The sequence below is a fragment of the Rana temporaria genome, chromosome 1, assembly GCF_905171775.1.
Source record: "Rana temporaria chromosome 1, aRanTem1.1, whole genome shotgun sequence".
Lineage (NCBI taxonomy): Eukaryota > Metazoa > Chordata > Amphibia > Anura > Ranidae > Rana > Rana temporaria.
The window spans coordinates 430,564,419-430,589,217 of record NC_053489.1 but is presented as its reverse complement, the minus strand read 5'-3'; the positions used below and the strand labels follow the sequence as shown (position 1 = coordinate 430,589,217).

The following is a 24,799-nucleotide window of genomic DNA, read 5'->3' as shown; positions in this document are numbered from 1 at the left end:
CCCAGTCTGACTATTGGGCCTACTTAGACAGATCACAACCCCCGACCAATGTGGTCCCGGAGCCAGGATTGCAGGAGCACACACCCCCAGCCAGGAGGGCCACGAGGTGGTGGGACGGCAGACCAATGACCGACAACCTCGGTCCAACGACGTCTGTTCCTTAAGTATCCTTCCCCAGCATGCACAGCGGGACAATCAACCCCCATTGATTGGCTGCCGAGAGGGACACCAAATACACCCTTACTTAGCTGCTGCCACCTTTGGCCTGGAGTGGTAACGACACCCCCAGGCAAACAATGGTGGTCACTGCCGGCACAGCCATGGCTGTAACAGAGGCCAAATTTAGCCAAAATTATATGTGTCTGAGTCAACTAACTCTCATACACACGATCAGTCCATCCGATGAGAACGGACCGATGGACCGTTTTCATTGGTTAACCGATGAAGCTGACTGATGGTCCGTCGCGCCCCTGCACACGCCTACACACCATCGGTTAAAAAACCGATCGTGTCAGAACGCGGTGACGTAAAACACAACGGCGTGCTGAAAAAAACGAAGTTCAATGCTTCCAAGCATGCATCGACTTGATTCTGAGCATGCGTGGGTTTTTAACCAATGGTTGTGTCTACTAATGATCGGTTTTGACCTATCGGTTAGGAATCCATTGGTTAAATTCAAAGCAAGTTGGCTTTTTTTTAACCGATGGTTAAATAACCTATGGGGCCCACACACGATCAGTTTTGACCGATGAAAACGGTCCATCAGACCGTTGTCCTCTGTTTAACCTATCATGTGTACGAGGCCTCAGGCCCCGTACACACGACAGAGTTTCTCGGCAGAATTCGGCGAGAAACTCGGTCAGAGCCGGATTCTGCCGAGAAACTCTGTCGTGTGTACACTTTCGGCCCGATGGAGCCGCACATGTTCTCTATTTTCTCGTTGTTCTATGGGAGCTCTCGGCCCGCCGAGCTCCTCGGCGGCTTCAGGGCTGAACTGGCCGAGGAACTCGATGTGTTTGGCACGTCGAGTTCCTCGGCCGTGTGTACGGGGCCTCAGACTCCCTTCTAAATTTAAAGCAGCGCCAGCCCAACAGGAGCAGTCCGCTACACCAGTATGCAATGCATACCAGTACATTATGATATTGCCTTGCAGGAGGAAGTGTTTTTTTTTTTAATAAAGCCGTGTACACACGATCGGTTTGTCCGATGAAAAAAAAACAGATGGACTGTTTTCATCTGATAAACCGATCGTGTGGGGGCCTCATCGGTCTTTTTTTCATCGGTGTTAAAAAATTGAACATGTTTTACATTTTTCCTATGGATAAAAAAACGATTTTCCGATTCCGGAAATTCCAATTGTCTGTGTGGAACTCCATCGGAGAAAAATCCACGCATTCTCAGAATCAAGTCGACGCATGCTCAGAAGCATTGAACTTCATTTTTTTCGGACCCTCATAGAGTTTTACGCCACCGCGTCTGATGGATGGGGCCAGATTCACGTAGGAGGGCGTATCTTTGTGCGGGCGTAGGGTATCCTATATACGCTATGCCACCGTAACTTAGAGAGGCGAGTACCGTATTCACAAAGAACTTGCGCCCTAAGTTACGGCAGCGTAGCGTAAATGGGCCGGCGTAAGCCCGCCTAATTCAAAGTAGGCTGGTAGGGGGCGTGTTGTATGGAAATGAATCGTGACCCCACGTAAATGACGCACCTAACGAACGGCGCATGCGCGCGCATGCTCAGTATCACGTAGAATTTTCTCCGTAAATTACGCCGCCTCAATGCTTAGTCGACGCAAACTTAACCTACGCCCATCCCCATTCACGTACGACTTACGCAAATGACGTAAAATACGACGCTGTTCCGACGTTTCCGACGTCCATACCTAACATGACTTACCCCTGCTTTATGAGGGGTAAAGTTACGCCGGTCGTACGCCTTACAGAAACAGCGTATTTTAGGTACGTTAGTGAATCGGCGTATGTAGCTCATTTGCATATTCAACGCGGAAATATACGTAAGCGCCCCTAGCGGCCATCGTAAATATGCACCTAAGATACAACGGCGTAAGAGACTTACATCAGTCATATCTTAGACAAATTCTGGCGTATCTGATTCTTTGAATCAGGCGCCGAGATACGACGCCTCACGTTCGGACTTACGACGGCGTATCTCGAGATACGCCGTTGTAAATCCTTTGTGAATCTGGGCCTCAGTGTGTAGGCAAGACTGATGAAAGTCAGCTTCATCGGATATCTGACGAAAAAATACATCGGATATGATTCCATCAGAAATCCGATCGTGTGTACAGGGCATAAGAGTTTACTACTGCTTTAAAAAAAAAAAAAAAAAAAAACACTGCTCTCATCAAAGTCTCATAGGAATGTTTCTTATCAAATGTGACTTCTGTGACTAAGGATGCACCAAAGTTGCAATCAAGTAGCACCACTTGAGCTCAGCTTTAAAGTGTATCTAAATTCTTAAAGTGGAGGTTCACCCGAAAAGTACATTTTTAACCTTAGATTGAGGCTCATTTTGTCTAGGGGAATCGGGTAGTTTTTTTTTAAATCAAAGCCGTACTTACCGTTTTAGAGAGCGATCTTCTCCGCCGCTTCCGGGTATGGACTGCGGGACTGGGCGTTCCTATTTGATTGACAGTCTTCGACAGGCTTCCGACGGTCGCATCTATCGCGTCATGATTTTCCGAAAGTAGCCGAACGTCGGTGCGCAGGCGCCGTATAGAGCCGCACCGACGTTCGGCTTCTTTCGGCTACTCGTGACGCGATGTATGCGACCGTCGGAAGCCTGTCAATCAAATAGGAATGCCCAGTCCCGAATACCATACCTGGAAGCGGCGGAGAAGATCGCTCTCTAAAACGGTAAGTACTGCTTCGATTTTAAAAAAACTACCCGATTCCCCTTGACAAAATGAGCATCAATCTAATGTTAAAAAAAAAATTTCGGGTGAACTCACGCTTTAAGCTTACTGGTTCTTAGATGTGGTGGCTGCATTTGTTTTATTTTTTCATGCTTTTTTCCATTTTTTTAACCTGTTAATACTGCCATTAAAATGTTCTGTTCTTATTTTTTTCTTTTACCATATTTTTATTGAAAAATTTTCAAGACCAGAGAGATTACCAGGAATCAAGGGCAATTTTAGGTTTTCATCAATAATGTATACAATACATATGCAGCTAGAAATAAAAAAAATAGAGAAAAATAACCCTAATAAACACGTCATGCTTACCTGTCCTGTGCAGTAGTTTTGCCCAGAGAAGCCCTGATCCTCCTCTTCTCAGGTCCCTGATGTGCTCCTAGCCCCTCCCCCCAGCTTAGTGCTGTGTCTTAGCCAATGAGGAGGCAGAGACCTGAGAGAGCTTCTGCTCTTGTGCACATCGCTGGATCCAGATTGGGCTCAGGTGAGTATTAGGGGGGCTGAGGGGGGGATCTGCACACATTTTTTTACATTCATGAATAGAAAGCAAGGCCTGGAGCAAAAAAATAAATAAATAGCAGACATAACAGTGTGACGAGGGGAGACAAATTAGCAGTGGGTTTTAGTTGGTTGTTTTGTTTAAAGGAGAGGGCTTACCTAATTGGGGGTAGCGTGAGTCGGGGTGGGGTTTTGGGCAGCTTAAGGGGTGGTGGTTTAGCCCTGGCATCCAGTGGAGCTCAGTGGACGTAGGAGACAGCTTCCCACCCACCCTCCCTGTTTTTGTTATTTTCATTGCGAGGACTTGTTAAATCAATGGATGTCATGGCAGCTGGGCGGTTGCTGGTCTTTGCTGGTGGTGGAAATTTAAGTGAATACTTGAGGACCCATCGGTGGTGTGTGTCCCTCTGGTGCATTCCAGTTAATGACGGTTTAACTGGAATATGGAAATGGTTGCACTGTGGATAGTGTGTTATTATGGTCCCGCAGTGTATAATGGAACATAGTTTTGGGGTGCCTTCAAAGACCAACAAGCTTAGCGATGATTTGTTTCTGTTTTAAGGAATGTTTCTTCTTTATGTTAATTTAAAGTGATTCTAAGTGATCACCCTGTAAAACAGTTTAAAATAGAAATAAAAGGCAAAACATATTTGTATAGATATAAAAATACATTATAAATTACCTTTTTCCCTTTTTTATAAGTGATCAAATTCCCTCTATTCTCAGCTGCATAAGAGCTGGGGGGAGGAGAAGCAGCAGCACACTGAGCTTCCCAGCTTCCCAGCTACCCAGCTGCAGGAGCAGTTTGAGTCACACGGTCTGTTCCATGACTGTCAGTCGGGATTTCGACCCGGTCGCGGTACGGAGATGTCTGCCCTAGATATGAGGGAACGTCTGCTGGGTGTCCGCGATGCGGGGGGGTCCGCAGCCTTGGTGCTGCTGGACCTCTCTGCGGGGTTTGACACCATTGACCATTCTATATTTCTCTCTAGAATGCAATCCTTATTTGGCTGTGAGGACGCAGTGTTAAATTGAATTAGATCCTTCCTGTCCGAAAGAACGCACTCCATAGAAATGGAGTCGTACCGCTCAAACACCCAGTCATTGACCTGTGGGGTACCTCAGGGCTCTGCCCTTTCTCCCTTATTCTTTTACTGCTATATGCGCCCACTTGCCAACCTCATTACCAGCTATGGTCTAGGCTGCCAGATCTATGCGGATGACACGCAGATCTTTGCAGACCTTGCAAGTGGACCTAATATGCCTGACCAGCTGAATAAGGGACTAACATCCAACAATGGATGGACACAAACGGGCTAGGCCTTAACGCCGACAAAACTGAGCTTTTGCTGATCGGCCCACAGGCCAACTCTACCTTTTTACCTGCCTGGCCATCCTCGTTTGGCCCTGCCCCAACTCCAGCTAAGCAGGCTAAAAATCTGGGTATCATTTTTGATGCTGAACTAAGCTTCGTACCTCACGCAAAATATTGCATAAAATCAGCCAACTACCATCTGCAATTATTACGGAAAATTAAGAACCTTTTCACTCAGCACAACCGTATGATATTAGTTCATGGACTTATCCACTCTAGATTAGATTGCTCTAACGTTTTCTTTCTAGGGCTTCCACAGAAGTGGATAAAACGATTGCAGATCACACAGAATCATGCTGCAAGACTAGTCACAAACTGCCCGAGGCGGAATCTCATGTCCCCGGTGCTAAAGGATCTACACTGGCTCCCGATAGCAAAACGGGTTGAGTTCAAGGCACTCTGTCTGGTGTTTCGGGCCTATTGGCAACTAGGCCCGATGTACTTATCAAATATGACACAACACTACTGTCCACCCAGAGAGCTTCGTTTGACTGACGCCCTGTTAGCGATTATTCAACCTATGTGGCTAGTAAGAATAATATTTAGTGAGAATAATATTATAAAGCATATATAGCAATGAAAATAACACAAGGACAGTCCTTAGTAAAAATCTGCACTCTGAAAAAGTCCAGATCCGGCGCAGTCCTGCCGTGTATTGGTGTATTCCAACAGAGATAAATCCTGATCTCCAACGGTGCAGGTGTTGTGTAAAAATAATAATGCAAAAAATACACTTTAGGAGAAGAAACACGGAAAAAAGTTCTAAGAGAAATGTATATAAGACCCTTGGATCCGGAGTATAGGTGGAATAGAATAGTTGAGCCAACACCAAAGTTACATGTATACACCTTTGGTGAACCCAGCTGCTCACCTCAAATTGACCGCAATGTGTCCAGATCAACCTGGTCTAGATGGTTATAGTCCACAAATAGGTAGCACACATAAATCTCCGTCCGATGTTTAACATGAAAAAAACAAAGTAAAAAGACAAAAAGAGGCTGATGGTGAAATACCGTCACAAGAAGGAGTTGGCAATTGGGATCTTGGCGAGTGGGAGTGCACTCACATGTAGGTGAGAGATCTCAGGCTCCTATCCCTCTCCCATCATAAGCCCACATGAGCTGAGACATCTTTACACATTGAGAAATCTTGGGGAGACTAAAACAGCCAGCATCTGAATCCAGAGATCTAGTAGAAAGAGCAGAGGAAAGATAGAGGGACTGACGAGTGCGGTGCTCGTGGATATGAGCCTGAGATCTCTCACCTACATGTGAGTGCACTCCCACTCGCCAAGATCCCAATTGCCAACTCCTTCTTGTGACGGTATTTCACCATCAGCCTCTTTTTGTCTTTTTACTTTGTTTTTTTCATGTTAAACATCGGACGGAGATTTATGTGTGCTACCTATTTGTGGACTATAACCATCTAGACCAGGTTGATCTGGACACATTGCGGTCAATTTGAGGTGAGCAGCTGGGTTCACCAAAGGTGTATACATGTAACTTTGGTGTTGGCTCAACTATTCTATTCCACCTATACTCCGGATCCAAGGGTCTTATATACATTTCTCTTAGAACTTTTTTCCGTGTTTCTTCTCCTAAAGTGTATTTTTTGCATTATTATTTTTACACAACACCTGCACCGTTGGAGATCAGGATTTATCTCTGTTGGAATACACCAATACACGGCAGGACTGCGCCGGATCTGGACTTTTTCAGAGTGCAGATTTTTACTAAGGACTGTCCTTGTGTTATTTTCATTGCTATATATGCTTTATAATATTATTCTCACTAAATATTATTCTTACTAGCCACTGTATAAACGTTATCACCCAATTTCACTCTTTGTCCCACACTCTACAGCGCAAGTATTGTATTTAAATTTTTTCTGTTTCACCTTAGTCTATCGAGGTAGACTTTTATATTTGCAGCAGTATTTTCAGTTTGTTCCCCTCCCCTTCACTTTTCAGACAGCGCAGGAGTTTACCCTATTCATAGATTATTCAACCTAGTCGATCAGCTTCAAAAGGTGGCCGCCGGCTCCAAACACTGGGGAATTCTCTTTTGGAACCAGCTCCCTCATCAGGTCAGAGCATCCTCCTCCTTGATGGCCTTCCGTAAGGGCTTGAAAACACTGCTTTTTTCACAAGCCTACAGATAGAGACTTGGCCTTCCAAGCCCTTAGCAGGACGCTGCCTTAATCCCAGGCTGCGGTCCATGGTCAGGGAGTAGGGATAGGCTTTTTGTGCCCTGACACCCCCCCCCCTTCTTTTTATATTTCTGTTTATTTCTTGTCTGTTCCCCTTTTTTACTTAGATGTCCTAGTTTCTTCTTTTTGCTCTTGGGAACTGGATACCCCCAGCTTGTTGGTAAGCACTTAGACGCGAGTTTCACAACTCGCATTCGGCGCTCTATAAGTATTTATTCCAATCCAATCCAATCCAATGACTGTGCAGCAGGGGAGTATCAGGACAAGTCTGATCATTGGAGAAAAGTACACTGAGGGCCAGATTCACGAATAATTGCGGCCTTGTAACATAACCCGTTTACGTTACAATGCCGCAAGTTTTCAGTGTAAGTGCCTGATCCTCAAAGCACTTACCTGGAAACTTGCGGCGGTGTAACGTAAAGTCGTCCGCCGCAAGCCCGCCCAATTCTAATGGGGCGTGTACCATTTAAATTAGGCGCGCTCCCGCGCCAGACGTCCTGCGCATGCTCCGTTCGCAATTTTCCCGACGTGCTTTGCGCAAATTTACGGCGGCCCGACGTGTTTGTGAATTGCGGCGTGCGTAACGTACTTACGCCGGGAAAAAATAAATTCAAAAGCGACACGGGAACGACGGCCATACTTTAACATGGTGGAGTAATTTTACACCATGTTAATAGCACACCTAAGTTTGCGACGGGAAAAAAAGACTTGCGAAAACCTTCGTGGATCGCCGTAAATCCTCATTTGCATACCCGACGCTGGAATACGACGCAAACTCCCCCCAGCGGCGGCCGAAGTATTGCATCCTAAGATCCGACGGTGTAAGTCAATTACACCTGTCGGATCTTAGGGCTATCTATGCGGAACTGATTCTATGAATCAGCCGCATAGATAGGACAGGAGATACGACGGTGTATCAGGAGATACGCCGTCGTATCTCCTCTGTGAATCTGGCCCTGAGTTCCCAGCATAACTAAAGAACTGACCACGATGTGCTCTCCTGCTTAGTGTGGTCAGTTTTTAATAGGAAAGCAAAGGGTCTGGCAGGAGCACCATGGATTTCACATAAAGGAAGCAATACAAAGAAAACAGGATCATTTCTCATACAAGTACATGGTATACCAGGCACATACCAGGAATATGAAGTGTTGTGTAACAAAAGCTTTAAGTTGAATTGTTAATAAAAGGCTGCTATGGCCATTTTCACTCCAATAGTTGCATGGTCTCTTTTATTTGTATAGGTAATGTAAAAGGGGGATGGGGTAAGTCTTGAGTATGCCCTTGCAGCCGTTTGTTAGAGTTGGGGGACATCTGTTCTACACTGTTCATGCATGAAAGTAAAAAACCTTTTGGAATGTTAAAAAGAAAGTAAAAAACCTTCTGCCTTTAGCCCCCATTCACACTGGAGTGACTTGTAATGCGAATTGACCTGTCAAATGCTTTGCGCCGTCATCATCAAATGCATCACACCTATTTGAACAGGGCGATTGCCAGCAACAGAATTTGACTTGCCTTCCCTTTTTACCAGTCTAAGCGCATGACAAGTCACATCCTTTTGCTGGCAATCGCCCTGTTCAAATCAGTACGACAACGCCTTTGCGGTGCCGCATAGATTTAAACAAAAATAGTAGTACAGGCACTACTTTTGGCGATTTCGGGTACAACTAAAATGGACATCTGTGCATGAAGCAGCACATATGCCTTCAAGGTTTCACCTGAAATTGCACTGACATGCAGCTTTGAAATCGCGTGATTTCAGATGAAGTCGCACGAATTTCCGACAACAAATGTGTTCCGTCAGATTATCCGATCGTGTGTACACAAGTCCGTCGAACTAAAATCCAAAGTACAAACACGCATGCTCCGAACCAATGCTAACCATCAGACAACAATAGCAGAAGTTGCCCAAAGGGTGGCGGTAAAGAGCTAAAAAACAACATAGTTTCGTGAATATTGGATGAAAAAGTTCACGTCCAACATCCTTCAGACAAAAATCTACGGACTTGTCCGATGGAAGTTTGATCGTGTGTAAGTATGAGGCTTTTGTCAATCTGTCTGACAGAAGCTGGCTTCTGTCGGACGAGCATGCTGGAAAGCAGCCGACTGACTCCTGATCAGTGATCTCAGCCAATGGCAAAGAGCGTTGATTGGAGTGTTCTAGTGGGGGGGCTGTCCCCCTGTCAGAACACAACAGCTAAGTGGGGGAGATCGCTGTACTAACTTTGGATCATTAGTACAGCGGCTCCGGCTGGAGTTGTCAGTATAAAAAACTTTTAGGGCCAGATTCTCAAAGGCGTTACGACGGCTTAACACCATTAGCGCCGTCGTAACACCTCATCTGGCCCCGGGTATCTATGCGACTGATTCTCAGAATCAGTTTCGCATAGGTACCCATTAGATCTGACAAGCGTAAGGCTGTTACGCTGTCAGATCTTAAAAGTAATTTTTTTTCCCGCCGCTAGGTGTCGCATCGTCGCTTTTCCCCGTCGTCTATGCAAATGAGGTAAGTACGGCGATTCCCGAACATACGCGAGGTCGACGCAGCAAATTAACGTCGTTTGCGTAGCGTACCCGACGCGTAAGGTTGCCCCTGCTAATTAGCAGGCGCAACCAATGTTAACTATGGCCGTCGTTCCCGCGTCGAATTGAATAAAAATTACGTCGTTTGCGTAAGACGTCCGTGAATGGCGCTGGACGCCATTTACGTATATACATCTAGGCAAATGACGTCAGGGCGACGTCATTTAGCGCAATGCACGTCGGGTAATTTACCCGACGGAGCATGCGCAGTACGCTCGGCGCGGGAGCGCGCCTAATTTAAATGGTGCCCGCCCCATTTGAATTGGGCGGGCTTGCGCCGAGCAATCTAACGCTACACCGCCGCAAGTTTACAGGTAAGTGTTCTGAGAATCAGGATGTAAACCTGTAGACCTGCGGCGGTGTAACGTAGAGCTCATATATTACGCTGCCCAGGAGCAGCGCGAATGTATGAGAATCTGGGCCTTAGTGTGTATCAGGCATTAGCAGCGTTGTGTGTTAGGCAGTGTGCTAGAACTTTAAAACATTATGGGGGTTATTTACGAAAGGCAAATCCCCTTTGCATTACAAATGCAAAGTGCACTTGAAATTGCACTAAAAGTGCACTTGGAAGTGCAGTCGCTGTAGATCCGAGGGGGACATGCAAGGAAAATAAAAAACAGCATTTTAGCTTGCACATGATTGTATAATAAAATCAGCAGAGCTTCCCTCATTTCAGATCTACCCCTCAGATTTACAGCAACTGCACTTCTAAGTGCACTTTGCACTTGTAGTTTTCACTTGTAGTGCAAAGTGGATTTGCCTTTCGTAATTGGGGGGAGGTAGTGTTTTGTAGTCCACTGAAAAAACAGGGAACAATTCTAATGCCTTGAACACACGATCAGAATTTCTGATGAAAAAAGCCAGACATATTTCTTTCATCGGATACTGCGACCGCGTGTGGGCCACATCTGACTTTTTTCCGTTGGAGTTTAGAAATAGATCATGTTTTATTTTTTTCCGATGGAAAAAAATCCTATACGGAAATTCCGATTGCCTGTGTGGAACTCCGACGGAGAAAAAAACATGCATGCTCAGAATGAAGTCTACGCATGAACTTCATTTTTCTCGGCTCATCGTAGTGTTTTACGTCACCGCGTTTTGGACGGTCAAAATTTGGTGTGACAGTGTGTATACAAGACAGCTTGAACGGAATTCCGACGGAAAATTCCATCGGATTTTATCCCATCGGAAATTCCGATCGTGTGTACGGGGCATTACAGATAGCAGTCCAGAGGTAGAAAGTACAGGAAGTTATCAGCTCACAAGATTTTTAGCTATTTTTTTTTCTTGCACAACTATAGTAAACTGAAAGTGAACAAATTGGAGAAATGTATTGTTATGCCTTGTACACACATCTATCTTTCTCGGCAGAAAAAAAACAAAGTTTTTCCTGACGTGAAAAAAAAGTCTGACCAAAGCACGGTGACGTACAACACGTACGACGGGACTATAAAGGGGAAGTTCCTTTCAAATGGCGCCACCCTTTGGGCTGCTTTTGCTGATCCTCGTGTTAGTAAAAGTTTGGTGAGAGACGATTCGCGCTTTTCAGTTTTCGTGCTTTTCTGTCCGTTACAGCGCGACAAATGTGCTATCTCCATTCCAAACGCTAGTTTTACCAGAACGAGCGCTCCCGTCTCATACTTGCGCATTTTTTTTCCCCCTTTGGAAAAGTATACGCACAATCATTTTTCGTGATGAGAAAAAGACTGACGGGAAAGACAAAAGAAAAAAAAGAGAGCTGGTTTTAATTTTTTTTGCAGGCAGTTTTTTCGGCGAGAAAACTGCTAGGGAGAATACACACGACCGGTTTTCACGGCCAATATAAAAAAGTGGCAGTTTTCGCGTCGTGAAAAACGGTCGTGTGTACGAGGCATCAGAGTGATAAGCGAATTAATTGCGACGTTTCTTAAATAAACCTCATTGTATGTAAATGAATCAATCCATTGCAGGCAGGCTATGTGACATTTTCAGCCTTTACGCACGCAATTGACTTCTTTCAATGAACAGAGAACAAAAAAAAACTCAATTGTATCAATGCCTGAGAGCTAGAAAATGATCTGGAATGCTGGTGCAGGGCTGGATCAAGGGGTAAGCACTAGGGATTTCTGACTAATGAGTAGAGTCTGAATCTTCTAGGTGATAAAGTCTCCAGTTCTCAGCCCCCCCCCCCCCTCCCTTACCCCCCCTTCCCTTTCCTCTCTGGCTCCCATCACCCTCTCTCTACTTCAAGTTAGAAACTTTTGGATAAAGAATGTGGGGAGGCTGGACTTCTTTCTGCACCCACCACCAGACACTCCCCCTGCCCAATTTGGGGGAAGCACTACCTTTCTTTCCTCCCAGGGAACACATCTTTACTCCTTTCTCTTCTGTCCAGTCTCCACTAAACAAAAGAAGCTCTGGGCACTTTACCACCCTCCAGAACCTGAAGGTACATACCTAGCTCTAGCTGGCCAGGGCACGCTCTCATTGTAGTTGTATTTTATGCTTTTTTTTGTTGTTGTTTTGTTTGTGTGTTTTTCTTTTATGTAGCAATTTTATTTTGTAATTGTTTGCAATGTTTAATAGTAACGTTTATTATTTTTTTTTTTTAATGTACGCAAAGCAACTGATGCGCCTATGCTAGCTCAGGATCTTAGTTTGGGAAAAAAAAGGGCAATTTCTAAGTGTAAGTTCTAATTTTTACGTCCAGATGTGCCGTGCGCTAAGGCGAGCTGGTTGCCATCCTTAAGAATTCCTTGGCAGTTGAAGGGTGTGCAGGGAACAATAGGATAAGGTCTCCATCTCATTGTGTATGGCTATTTGGTCCTGCGGTGGCTTCATTGTTGTAGAACAGTTTGCCAGCTGTAGTGAGCTCCAAGTAGAAGTGTGCAGTGTCAGCAGTATTATTAGCCCAGTTAGACCATCAAGGTAAAGTTCTGCTTCAGTCTCGCTCCTTAGTGAAAATCCTGATTTTTCTTTTTCCACCTCTTCCAGTCTTTGGTAACATCCCCTCGGCATATGTGCGTTGCACGGTTGGAGCAATGGTTTTGGATTACAGTTCTGCATTATTTTATAGCTTTCAAGTCTCCTTTGTGCTTCACTTCAATGAAAAAAAAAAAAAAAAGCTTTAGTGTTTTTTTTTGGTGCTTCGATTTTATTATCCGATCAACGCACGGTTTGATCAAAATGACCAAATCAGCAAACATCGCCTTAACTCCCCTTCTGATTGATTTAGATTTCATTTCGATCGGATTCAATCAAACTAATCATTGATTGATCAATTTGGATCGATCAGCAACACTAAGATGCTTTGGTCATGAATATAATCGATAATTGATCGATCAGATTATGAGATTGCATGGTAATTGGTAACTTACGATTGCATCTTCCAACTATCGATCATAATCCACTTCCCAGTCTGTTGCATATCGATCAGTTGGATTGCCAATCATAGGTCAATTATTCCTATAGGAATAAATTGATCCTAAAAGAAACTGCTCATTTATGTCTGTGGCACATCGATCAGTTGGATTGCCAATCATAGGTCAATTATTCCTATCGGAAGAAATTGATCCTAAAAGAAACTGCTCATTTATGTCTGTGGCACATTGATCAGTTGGATTGCCAATCATAGGTCAATTATTCCTATCGGGAGAAATTGATCCTAAAAGAAACTGCTCATTTATGTCTGTGGCACATCGATCAGTTGGATTGCCAATCATAGGTCAATTATTCCTATCGGAAGAAAGTGATCCTAAAATAAACTGCTCATTTATCAAAGCGTGTACAGGCACCAAAAGGCTGATGTCACACAGGCGATTTTGTAACGGAGAAAAATCGCTAATGCCAGTGATGAACAGCGATTTGCAGCTATCCAATAAATCGAGGCGCTTGCGCTAGTGCTTTAGCATTGGGTTGGGCTCGGCTAAAAGTCGCTCTCAAGTAGCGATTTCTGGCTAAACCGTATGGGCGAAAGAAGAGCGATTGTCGCTAGCGTTTTTTCCAGCAAAAAGCTGCTGAATCTCGATCGCTGGGCGGCTGAGCAGCAAATCACTTAAAAATGAAAAGTTAGCGACTCGTTATGAGTTTCTTAGCAAGATAAAAGAGGGGCGGGTAATTGCTGCGGAAAAAAAACACCCGTATGACATCAGCCTTACAGATCGTTCTAACATTGATTTAATGTATTTAATGGACTGATTGGTTCTGGGTAATTAGCAATGGCTTTTATTTCATGCTCACAGACTACAGTTCATTTTTTGTCTTATAATTGCTTCAGTAATTAGGTTTCTATACTAGGTTTGTGAACCCTAATCCTAATAAAGAAGGCTAGTTTCATGTGTACTTGAACCGTACTGTGAGGGGGGGGGGGGGGTTTACTAAAACTGGAGAGTGCAAAATCTGGTGCAGCTCTGAAAAGAAACCAATCAGCTTCCAGTTTTTATTGTCAAGGCTTAATTTAATAAACTCAAGTTAGAAGCGGATAGGCTACCATGCACAGCTACATCAGATTCTGAGTGCTCCAGTTTTAAGTAACCCCCCCCCCCCCCTCCCTGTACGATGATACATGAATATATATATGTTATTTTATATCTATCATAGAGATTTTCAAGCTATAATAGAAAACGTGTGGCAAGTTATCTCAGTGATATAAAAAAGTTCAACTCCATTATTTTCTGTGTCCCATATATATTTGCTAATTTGTTAAAAAGTTTATATTGGTTTAGTTGGTTTAGTGAGCAATAACATGCATCTATCTATCTATCTATCTATCTATCTATCTATCTATCTATCTATCTATAGATATAGCCATATATATATATATATATATATATATATATATATATATATATATATATATATATATATATATATATATATATATATAGATATATATATAGAGATATATAGATATATATATAGAGATATATATAGATATAGATATCTATATATATATATATATAGAACTATATATATATATATAGATATATATATATGTTGTGCATTGAAGCCAGCAGCTTTTTTTTATGTATCAGAACAAACCACCTAAAAACTTTTCATAGGACTTGAGTTTCATGCAGACCATTGTGAACGTTCATTTTATTTCTATGAGCGTTCCGCTGTTTGAATGAAGGTATTTTTTTTAAAAAGGGCGCGTTCCGTGAGATGGCAGCAAAGGGATGTTGCTAGCAAGTGGAAGACGGGGCTGTTCCGGCAGCTGTGGGCTCCTTCTGAGCTAACTGCTAGGCTTCGTGTTAATTATGAAGGAAAACATCTGCGTTTATGAAAATATTGAAAATACTAATCAATTAATATAATTAAAGATGAAAGTGTGATCCTCTTATCTAGGGAGCTGTTAAATACTATTATTGATTGTGCGTTAGTCGCTTAAGGTGGTTGTATAAGCATGCATCTGATTTAAGAAAATTAATTCCACCGTGATTTTCACAGTACCCAGACCATTTGCCATGCCACAGAAGGAGCTGACGCTCTAAGCTATGTGAAAGTTATCCTATTCATTTTGTTACAGTCACATTTTAAAGCCGTTTATTAAACCATCTTGAAAGTTGTGCTATGCACAGACATATGAATCTTTTTTCTAGCCAGGAAAAAATATAAAATCAGTTGTATGTTGCTGCAACTGGGATCTGTAATAATGCGTAACAATATGGAAAGTCTGTTAGTGTTTATGCGTGACATAGCTGAACTTCACAGGGTCATGTAACATCTGCAAAAAATACAGGCATTTGCCATTTATTTCCATCGTCCCATCCACATAAACCAGTGAACACCCACTACATTGCCTTGGGTACGACCCACTTTCGGTATGGTTCATTTAGTATTTGGATAGCTAAGGCGGAGTAGGGGATCATAAGTGGCAAATTAAATTAAATTGATTGTAAAGGCAGAAGTTTTTTTTTTTTTTCTTAATGCATTGTGTGCATTAAGTTAAAAAAACTTTTAGTGTGCAGCAGCCCCCCTAAAACTTATCTGAGCCCCATCTCGATCCAGCGATGTTCCGCGAGAGCCTCGGCTGTCTGGGATTTTCCCTCCTCATTGGCTGAGACAGCAGAGGGCGCCATTGGCTGTCAAAGTCAGTGAGCCAATGAGGAGAGAAAGGGGGTGGGCCTGAGCCACGGCTCCATGTCTGAATGGACACAGAGCAGCGGCACAGCTTGGGTGTCCCATAGCAAGCTGCTTGCTATGGGGCCACTCGGCAGGAGAGAGGGGCCAGAAGCGCCAGCAAGAGACCCGAGAAGAGGAGGATCTAGGCTGCTCTATGGAAAATTCCTGCACAGAGCAGGTAAGTATAACATGTTTGTTAAAAACAAAAAACAAAACAATAAGGTGATTGTAAAATCTTGTTTTTTTTTAGGTAAAAATAACAAACATGTTATACTTACCTCCTTTGTGCAGTGGATTTGCACTGGGCAGCCCAGATCTTCCTCTTCTCGGGACCCTCTTCGGCTCCCCTGGCCCCTCCCTCTTGTTGAGTTCAGCTTGCTTTGGGGGCACCTAAGCCGAGTCACAGCTCCCTGTGCCCATTCAGACACAGAGCCGTGACCAGGCCCCACCCCCTTTCTCTTTAAATTGGCTGACTGACTGTGATTGACAGCAGCGGGAGCCAATTAAGTCATGCTGCTGTCTCAGCCAATGAGGAGGGGAATCCCGGGCAGCCGAGGCATTCCTACAACATTGCTGGATAGAGATGGGGCTCAGGTAAGTATTAGAGGGGCTGAGGGGGGAGCTGCACACAGATGGATTTTTATCTTAATGCATAGAATGCATTAAGATAAAAAACCTTCTGCCTTTACAATCACTTTAATATCACTTTAAGCTGGCCATAGATGGTTCAAATAGTTTAGAACCATGTATGGGCAGACTAAATGTATCAATTTGGGTACAACCAGCCTGTCGGATTTTACATGTAATTATTTCTAGTGGCTATCCCGCCGGGAGACACACAATAGCTCTGTAGAAGGGCTTCCCCCATCGACACTGACTGCAGGAAACAAAATCTCTCCTTCTGTGGCGGGCTCTACTATTAATCTGATGTGACCTTTGTGCTGCTGGTATGCTTTGATGACCCCCATCGTTGCAAATTTCCAGTGGGGCGGGGGTTAATAGAGTTGAGGAACCTGTCACATGCACTTCTCAAGCCCTTTTTGCCCAGCTCCTCCATTCAGGGTCAGTTCACACCAGAAAATGGTAGGGGAAAGGCATGTTTGGAGCACATTTCCTGAAACCACTATCCAAACGCACTGCCTGTGCGATCTGCTGCAGGTTCCAATGTAATATTAACGGGACCCCAAATGCAGATCACAATTACAGTGTGTATGGGGGCACCAAGCCGCATGATACCGCAGTACTGTGCTATTTGGTCTGACACGCTTTTGAAAAGTAATGCATGCACTACTTTTTCTGCATTCCGGTGTGATTTGAACCTCAATTAAATAACTGGGCAGCAAAATCAATCCGCATGGGAAAGCATACACCATGTGCACACGCCTATGTCAAGGAGCACTGTTCAGTCCATCATCTGAAAATGGAAAGAGTATGGCACAACTGCAAACCTACCAAGACATGGCTGTTCACCTAAACTGAGAGGCTGGGCAAGGAGAGCATTATTTAGAGAAGCATGGTAACTCTGGAGGAGCTGCAGAGATCCTCAGCTCTCTAGATGTGCAAAGCTGGTAGAGACAGCCCCAAAAAGACTTGCAGCTGTAATTGCAGCAAAAGGAAGCTCCATAGAGAACAAGCTTAATTTCTTCCCACCCCATTCGGCGGCACTCCGAGGGGATCTTAACTCCGGGGGTTGGGACAGATAATCTGATTTATGTGATTGGCTGTTACAGTGGTCGCATGATCAGGAGCCTATTTGGCCAATTCCAGATCATAATCAGAGGCCGAGTGCAGAGAAACCTCAGGCTTTATAGAATCATATGGGCGGGCGTTAAGGCCCACCATCTTCTGCAAAACATATGCATTACCGGATTCACAGAGAGCGGGCGCACATTACGCTGCCGTAGCGCAAATAATATATGCTACGCCGACGCAGCGCAGAAAGGCAAGCATGGAATTCACAAAGCCAATGCTGCCAAAACTGCGCTGGGTTTCGAAGGCGTAAGTCGGCGTAGGTGGAAGTTGGCGTGAGCCATGCAAACCCATGCAAATGAGGCGTGACCCCATGCAAATGATGGTCCGAGCGCCAGACAAGTACGTTTAACGAACTGTGCATGCATCCTGCCGTGGACGCATCCCCCTGCGCATGCTCACAACCACGTCGGAACAACTGCCTAAGATACGCCGGATCACTGCCTACGCCATGAACATATCCTACGCCCAGCCAGACTCACATCCAAAGTAAACTACGTAAAATACGCCGGCTTGTATTCCTTGGTGCAGACCTTTGCATGTCTGCTGCTGGGTTACACCTCCTTTATGGGGCTTAACTTTACGCCGGACGTACAACTTACGCGTACCAGTCGTAGCCTGCGTCGGGCGCACTTACGTTCCTGAATCGCCGACGCTACGCCGCCGGCGTAGGCAAGTTATGTCGACTGGATGAAGCCTATTTTTAGGTGTATCTTAGTTTATGGGTCCGGCGCACAGATACGACGGCGCATATTTGCACTTACGTGGCGTATCTTGAGATACGTTGGCGCAAGTGCTTTGTGAATCCGGGCCAAAATGTTTCTGCAAGGTGTTCTGTTATTCAGATGCTTCTCCTTTTTTTAATATCAATGTTCTTTTGGCTACTATAGCCAAAAGGGTCATTTTTGTATTTTATCGGTCCACAGCACGTTTCCAAAATGCCTTTAGGCTCATTCAAAGCCTAAGGCCTCTTTCACACTGGGCGGATCAGTAATGATCCGCCCCATGCACCTCCGCTTGCTCAGCGGGGATCGCTCCGTTGATCCCCGCTGAGCCGGCGGATGACAGGGCGGTCCCCGCACACTGTGCAGGGACCGCCCTGTTATTTCTCTGCTCTCCCCTATGGGGGGATCGGATGAACATGGACCGTATGTCCGTGTTCACCCGATCCGATCCGCCAGACGGAAGGAAAAGTAGGGTTTTCCTCTGTCACAATTTGTACGGAGAAGGCAGCCCATCCTCTATAAATTGCATTTACACTTTCCAGGAGGGAGTGGTGGAAACCCTTTGTCACCCTCGCCAAGCGAGTAATCAAAACATTGTGAGCTGCACTGCAAGTCTTTGATGTTGTGCAAGAGGGATGATGGTAGGGGCAACCGAAACAAAGTTAATCTGATGGGTGAAAGTCGGCATCAAGTTATGGGACCTTTTAAAAATGTAACATCAGTGGATCAGCTGGAGTGTCCCAAACTTTTTTACATGATTATACTTGGACTTGAAAGTTGGTATCATTTCTACATTATTGAATTGAAAATTAGATTAGACGAGTGGAATTTCAGAAAAAATAAAGTATTGCATATAGAGTATTCCATTCATAGTTGGGTCTCATGGCCTTAGTTTCATCTGTTAAATACTAAGGACCGTGGCTTTAGTTACAGTTTTAACCAATCACTAAGAAAAGCAGTTTCAAAAATAAACTCAATGATAGGTGACAATGTGACATTAAACCTATTGATTTTGAAACTTGGGGCAGCCATTCTTTGCATTGTTAAGGGAATATATACAGTATATTGTTTTTTGGGCCTCATGTACACTGGGTGTCAAAAACGCCACTTTTAAGGGCATTTTACTTTTTTTTTTCTGCCTCCAACTGCCCCACTGCGTTAGCCTATATGTCCTTGCATACATAGACATTTATAGGCGTTTATAGGCAGAAACATTTAGACACAGAAAAAAAAATCAGTGCCAGCGCATTCAGGAGAGGAATGTTTTGCTGCAAAAAAAAAAAAGCCCTACTTGCATAAATGTGTCTAAATACGCATTTAGCATTTTAGAGTTCATTCTTTCCAATGACCAGAATACATGAATATTCTAGCCAATAGAATGAATGAACACCCAGACACTTGACGCACCTAGGAACCCCTTTCACACTGGGGCATTTTCCACGCACTTTAGCGCTAAAAAAAGCGCCTTTAAAGCACTTGAAAGAAGCCTCATCTGCAATCCCAATGTGAAAAAAAAAAAAAATAGTCTTTAAAGCTGTAAGCTTTGTGGCTGTCACCCTTTTTCATACCCTAACCCTACTAACTAAGTAGTGCAGTTTGGGACTTTTGAACCTGCATACCTGTGTTGGATCACTGACTAGGTTTTGACAACCACACACCTTGCACATTTAAGGATGGTTTGCCAATAGCAGATCCCATTTTTCTATCCTGACAGGTACACTTTAAATCTTCTCTGAAGCTGTTTGTCCTATGTATGTGAAGCATAAAAAGTCATGAAAAATGATGTTTACATAATTTCTTGTGCTCCTTCATGCTCTCATGCAGGCAGCATATCATAGAAGGCTATCTGGATGCGGCATAAATGTAATGAATGTAGTGGAATGTGTTATCTAGCACACAAAGACATATCAAAGTCGTATGTCAGCACCCAGTCGATCTTTTGGCATGAATAATAGATCTAAATGGACACTAAATAGACATACTTTACATTCAATTTCCCCTGATCACTTATACTGTATATACAGTATATTATAGTCAAACAAAATCTGGTTACCCAATTGTGTGGTTAAAAAGGTATAAAAAACAATAAAAGGTATTCAGCGCTGGAAAAAAACAATCAATAATACAGAAATTTGCAAGCCAGCACTAAGAATAAATTCAAATAAAACGTCCCATAAAAAATCATAATATAAACAATGCAGCGCAAAACATAAAATAAGTAAAGTCCATAAGTGAATGTGAAAAAAGAAGCAATCCAATATATTTCCAATCACGTGGTGCAGATAACAAGAAATGACCAAGTGAATATCCTCCACCGTGAATAAGGATGGCCTCTCACCTCAATCATTCGACCTTAAAAGGTCACTGCTCATGGTAATCAATCATAGGATCCAGATAAGATGTGTCAAAAAAAACTCTTTGGCAGCTCAGTGGAAAACCAACCAGTGACAGCAGCAATTATCCAACATAAAAGGACACAAAAGGAGAGAGATCTAATGCTCTCAGTAGTGCAGTTTATTTAAAATAAGCACAGTAAAAACAGGCAACTCACATGCTAAGGCTCTCTGAGCCGAGTGCCAGCTGACAAGCGTGTATTGTGATCAGTATGCAGTACTGCGGCGATCGCGGGTGACGTCAGGCGTGGCTCCTCCTCCCATACGCGTTACATCCTGTGGGCGGGACTTCTTCAGCGTGGGGCAGGAAGATAACTCTTGTATAAACAGCCTGGACTTTTACTGAATTCTTGTAGTAGGTTGCTGCTCAGTATTTATGCAAGAAAGAGGATAAAAAAGTTACAGTTTCTTTAACTACTTATGTACAGTATTGCGTTGTAAGCAGCTGTATAATAACTACCTAGATGCATGCCCAATCTTTATCTGCAAGAAGCATCTTTAGATTGATGTTCATTTATTGGCTGTGAGGAGCATTGTGTCCTACAAGCAAACACAAAAAGCCACCAGGATAACCACTTGCTCTGTCTTAGTAGACTAATTACAATCTATATTTCCAGCTTAGTGACATAATCAGCACAGTTCATTATGCGTGCAAAGGCATGCCTGGAAAAAGGTTTTGAATGGCACTGGTTGCAAGGACAGAAGACTAGGACCTGAGAAAGAACTGACAATCCCTAACGTATCCTCTTTTGCCATAATTAACACAAAGTTTTCATTTCCAGTTGGAAAAAAAAAGATGGTTTTCCCGACGGAATTCCTCTCAAGCCTGCCTTGCATACACACGGTCACACAAAAGTTTGGTGAAATTTTGACTGCCAAGAACACGGTGACGTAAAATACTACGACGAGAAAATGAAGTTCAATGCTTCTGAGCATGTGTCAACTTGATTCTGAGCATGCATGTTTTTTTTGCACGTTGAAATTGCATACAGACGAACGTTTTTCCTGCTAGGATTTTTTCCTGACGAGAAAAAAGAGATCCTGCTCTCTTTTTTCTCCCGGCAGTTTTCCTGTTGGAAAAAGTCAGATGGAGCATACACACGGGATTCCAGGCCAAAAGCTCTCTTTTTGGTTCCCCTGCAAACTTGGAACTTGGAAACCTGTAAGGCTACAAAACTCCTCCATTTGGGTACGTCCTTCAGTTGTGCAACCATCTCCAGCCTCCTTTCTTGCTCTTGCTCATGAGCTGACAGAGTAATTCCTGGCATTTTTCCTCCGCCCAGACAGCCCAGGTTCAGTGTGCAGCCTATCATTGATGCTATCATTGGTGCTATCATAAACAAGAATGCAAGCAAAAAATTGAGAAAGTTCAGTTTTTTGCATACACCCTTACGATGTACTCGCTGTGTGTTTACAATCGCACCACCATATACATGGATACAGTAGCACACAACCATGAAAGAAGCAAAAATACTCCCATCTAGGCTGGATCTTTCTGAAAGGGGCATATAGTGCTTGCAAGCGTACAGTACAGTATATGCATAAGCACATTTTTTTAGATGGACTATTTATCTATTCTAGCCACTAGATTGAATTTACATGCATACATGGATTTATGTGCAGATGTGTGTAAAATTATGCCAGTAAGCTCCTCTCTGAATGCAGGTTTGGGACATTTTTCATGCACCTTAAAGCAGAGTTCAATCCAAAAGTGGAACTTCCGCTTTAAGCACTCCTCGCCCCCTTACATGCCATATTTGGCATGTCATTTTTTGGGGGGGGGAGTGGCTTCATTAGGAGTGGGACTTCCTGTCCCACTTCCTACTTCCAACTAGGGGCCGCCTAGGCGACTCCTCCTCTGCACCAAGTAGGTCCCTCCCTATAAGCTAACTCCTGGGACATGTGACAGGTCCCAGAAGATTGCCTGTCCACTCCGGGAGCGCAGCGCGACTGTCACAGCTGGGTGCCCAGAGTGTAAATGGAGGCACCGAGGAGAGGAGCGGGGAGAGGAGCGACGCTCCGGGCGACCTCATTGCTGGACCATAGAACAGGTAAGTGCTTGTTTATTAAAAGTCAGCAGCTATACTTTTTGTAGCTGTTGACTTTTAATAAACATTAAAAGGCTGGAACTCTGCACTAACGATGCTCTCAAATAAAAATTTAAATGCCACAAAGTGCACACGCATATTTGGGTCAATTAGAGTTGCTTCCGAGGCATAAACAATGAAATATGCCTCTAAAAGCTAACAGCTATCAGCCCCATCTGTACAAAAAAAACAATATGAAAAAGATAGACACATATACGCAGGCAGTGTTTTCATAACTGATTGTTATTAGAAGGATAGATATAAAAACTATTATGAAGAATTATTCCACCATTTGTGGAAGTGAAAAAATACCAACCTATCTAGAATTAGATGTAAACCCGATTCATGAAATTTGACCTGGGCACATATATCTGCAGTGTTTTCTTATCTCTCTTCAAAGCCCTAGGTCCCATGGCTTTCTCCTGCTCCTGACAATTCTCTGTTAACTGTGATAAAAGAAGGCTGAATTTTGTGTCAGCGTGGGTACTATAACTAGATTAGCAGAGAGCTGGTCTATTCTTAAAAGAATGTTATACTATATATGTTTATATATGTTTATTTCCTCCAAAGCAGAGTCAGAGTCTGCTGCTACATTCATCTTTTGGTGATAGTTACATAGGGGTTGTAAAGGCAGAAGGTTTTTTGTCTTAATGCATTCTATGCATTAAGATAAAAAGCTTTCTGTGTGCAGCAGCCCCCTTCAGTGCCCCTAATACTTACCTGAGGTCTTTCTCTGTCCAGCGATGTCCAGGAATGTCTCAGCCATCCGATATTATCCCTCCTGATTGGCTGAGACACAGCAGTGGCATCATTGGCTGTTGATGCTGTCAATCAAAGTCTAGCTAGGCTAGCCAATTAGGGGAGAGAGGGACGGGGCCAGGTCAGGGCTCCATTTTTGAATGGACACAGGAATGAATGAATGAAAAATTTATAGAGCGCAGCACATGCGAACTGAATCGCTTCTGGGCGCTAGTTGTTTATGACTCATGACCTCAAAAGAGCAGAGTTTTGATTCGTCTTCTGAAAGTCAGGTGGTTTTCCTCCAACCGAATGCTGGTTGGTAAAGCGTTCCATAGTCTAGGACCCTGGAAAGCAAACCTTCTTTCTCCTTTGGATTTGTATTTAGTTTTTGGTACCCTGACCAGATTTTGGTCGGTGGATCGCAAAACGCGATTCGAATTGTGAGGTTCTATCTTGTCGCAAAGATATTGCGGAGCCTTCCCATGGATGCACTTATGTGTCAGGCAGAGTGCTTTAAATGCAATTCTCTCTTTTACTGGCAGCCAGTGAAGGGTTCTCAACGAAGGTGAGATTGATTCCCATTTTTTTTTCCCAGTCACCAGTCTGGCGGCCGTATTCTGAACGACTTGCAGACGGGAGATTTGGTACTTTGGGAGTCCGAGGTACAGGGCGTTAGCATAGTCCAGTCTGGAATTCACGATTGTTCCCACCACGACTGCTACGTCTTCTTTGGGGATAAATGGAATAAGTCTGCGTAGTAGGCGCAACAGATGGTGCGCTCCGCTGACTACTGACCCTATTTGTGCGTCCATTGTCATAAAGGTGTCAAAAATGACCCCGAGACTTTTGACTTTGGAGCTAGGGTTGATGATTTGGCCCAGAATGGGCGGTGGTGTCCAAGTTGTTACCACTTGACTCTTTCGGCTGGCCTGAAACACAAGGAGTTCTGTTTTAGAACTGTTGAGTTTAAGATAGCTCTTGGTCATCCAGTTGTCAATCAAAGAGAGACATTTCTCTAAACTGGGATGATGATTCTTTTTGTTGCCGATGCGCAAGTACAGTTGCGTATCGTCTGCATAAGAGTGATAGAGTAGTTCTTGGCTACTGATAATGTCAAAGAGAGGGCGAAGATAGATGTTGAAAAGCACCGGTGATCCTTGGGGGACTCCACATGACACCGTGCGCTTTTCTGACGTGAAGGAACCCAATTTGACTGTTTGTGATCGGTTTTCCAGAAAGGAAGAAAACCATGGTAAATCACCTTCTGCGACTCCTGCTACCGAAGCTAGTCGCATCAGTAACAGTTTGTGGTCTACCGTGTCAAAGGCTGCGCTTAGGTCCAGCAGAACCAGGAGACAAGATTCTCCTTCGTCTGCGGCCTCGAGTGCGTCGTCCCATATTTTAA

General features: G+C 43.9%; 1 protein-coding gene across 1 annotated transcript in view; it reads left to right on the top strand.

Moving 5' to 3' along the window:
• Positions 1-11,917: 11,917 nt before the first annotated feature.
• Positions 11,918-24,799, top strand: part of LOC120915216 (fibrillin-2-like) — a 190,197-nt gene continuing 177,315 nt past the window's right edge. The window contains exon 1 of the mRNA XM_040325539.1: positions 11,918-12,025. The gene's annotated coding sequence lies outside the window, so the exon portion shown is untranslated. The remainder of the gene's footprint in view (positions 12,026-24,799) is intronic.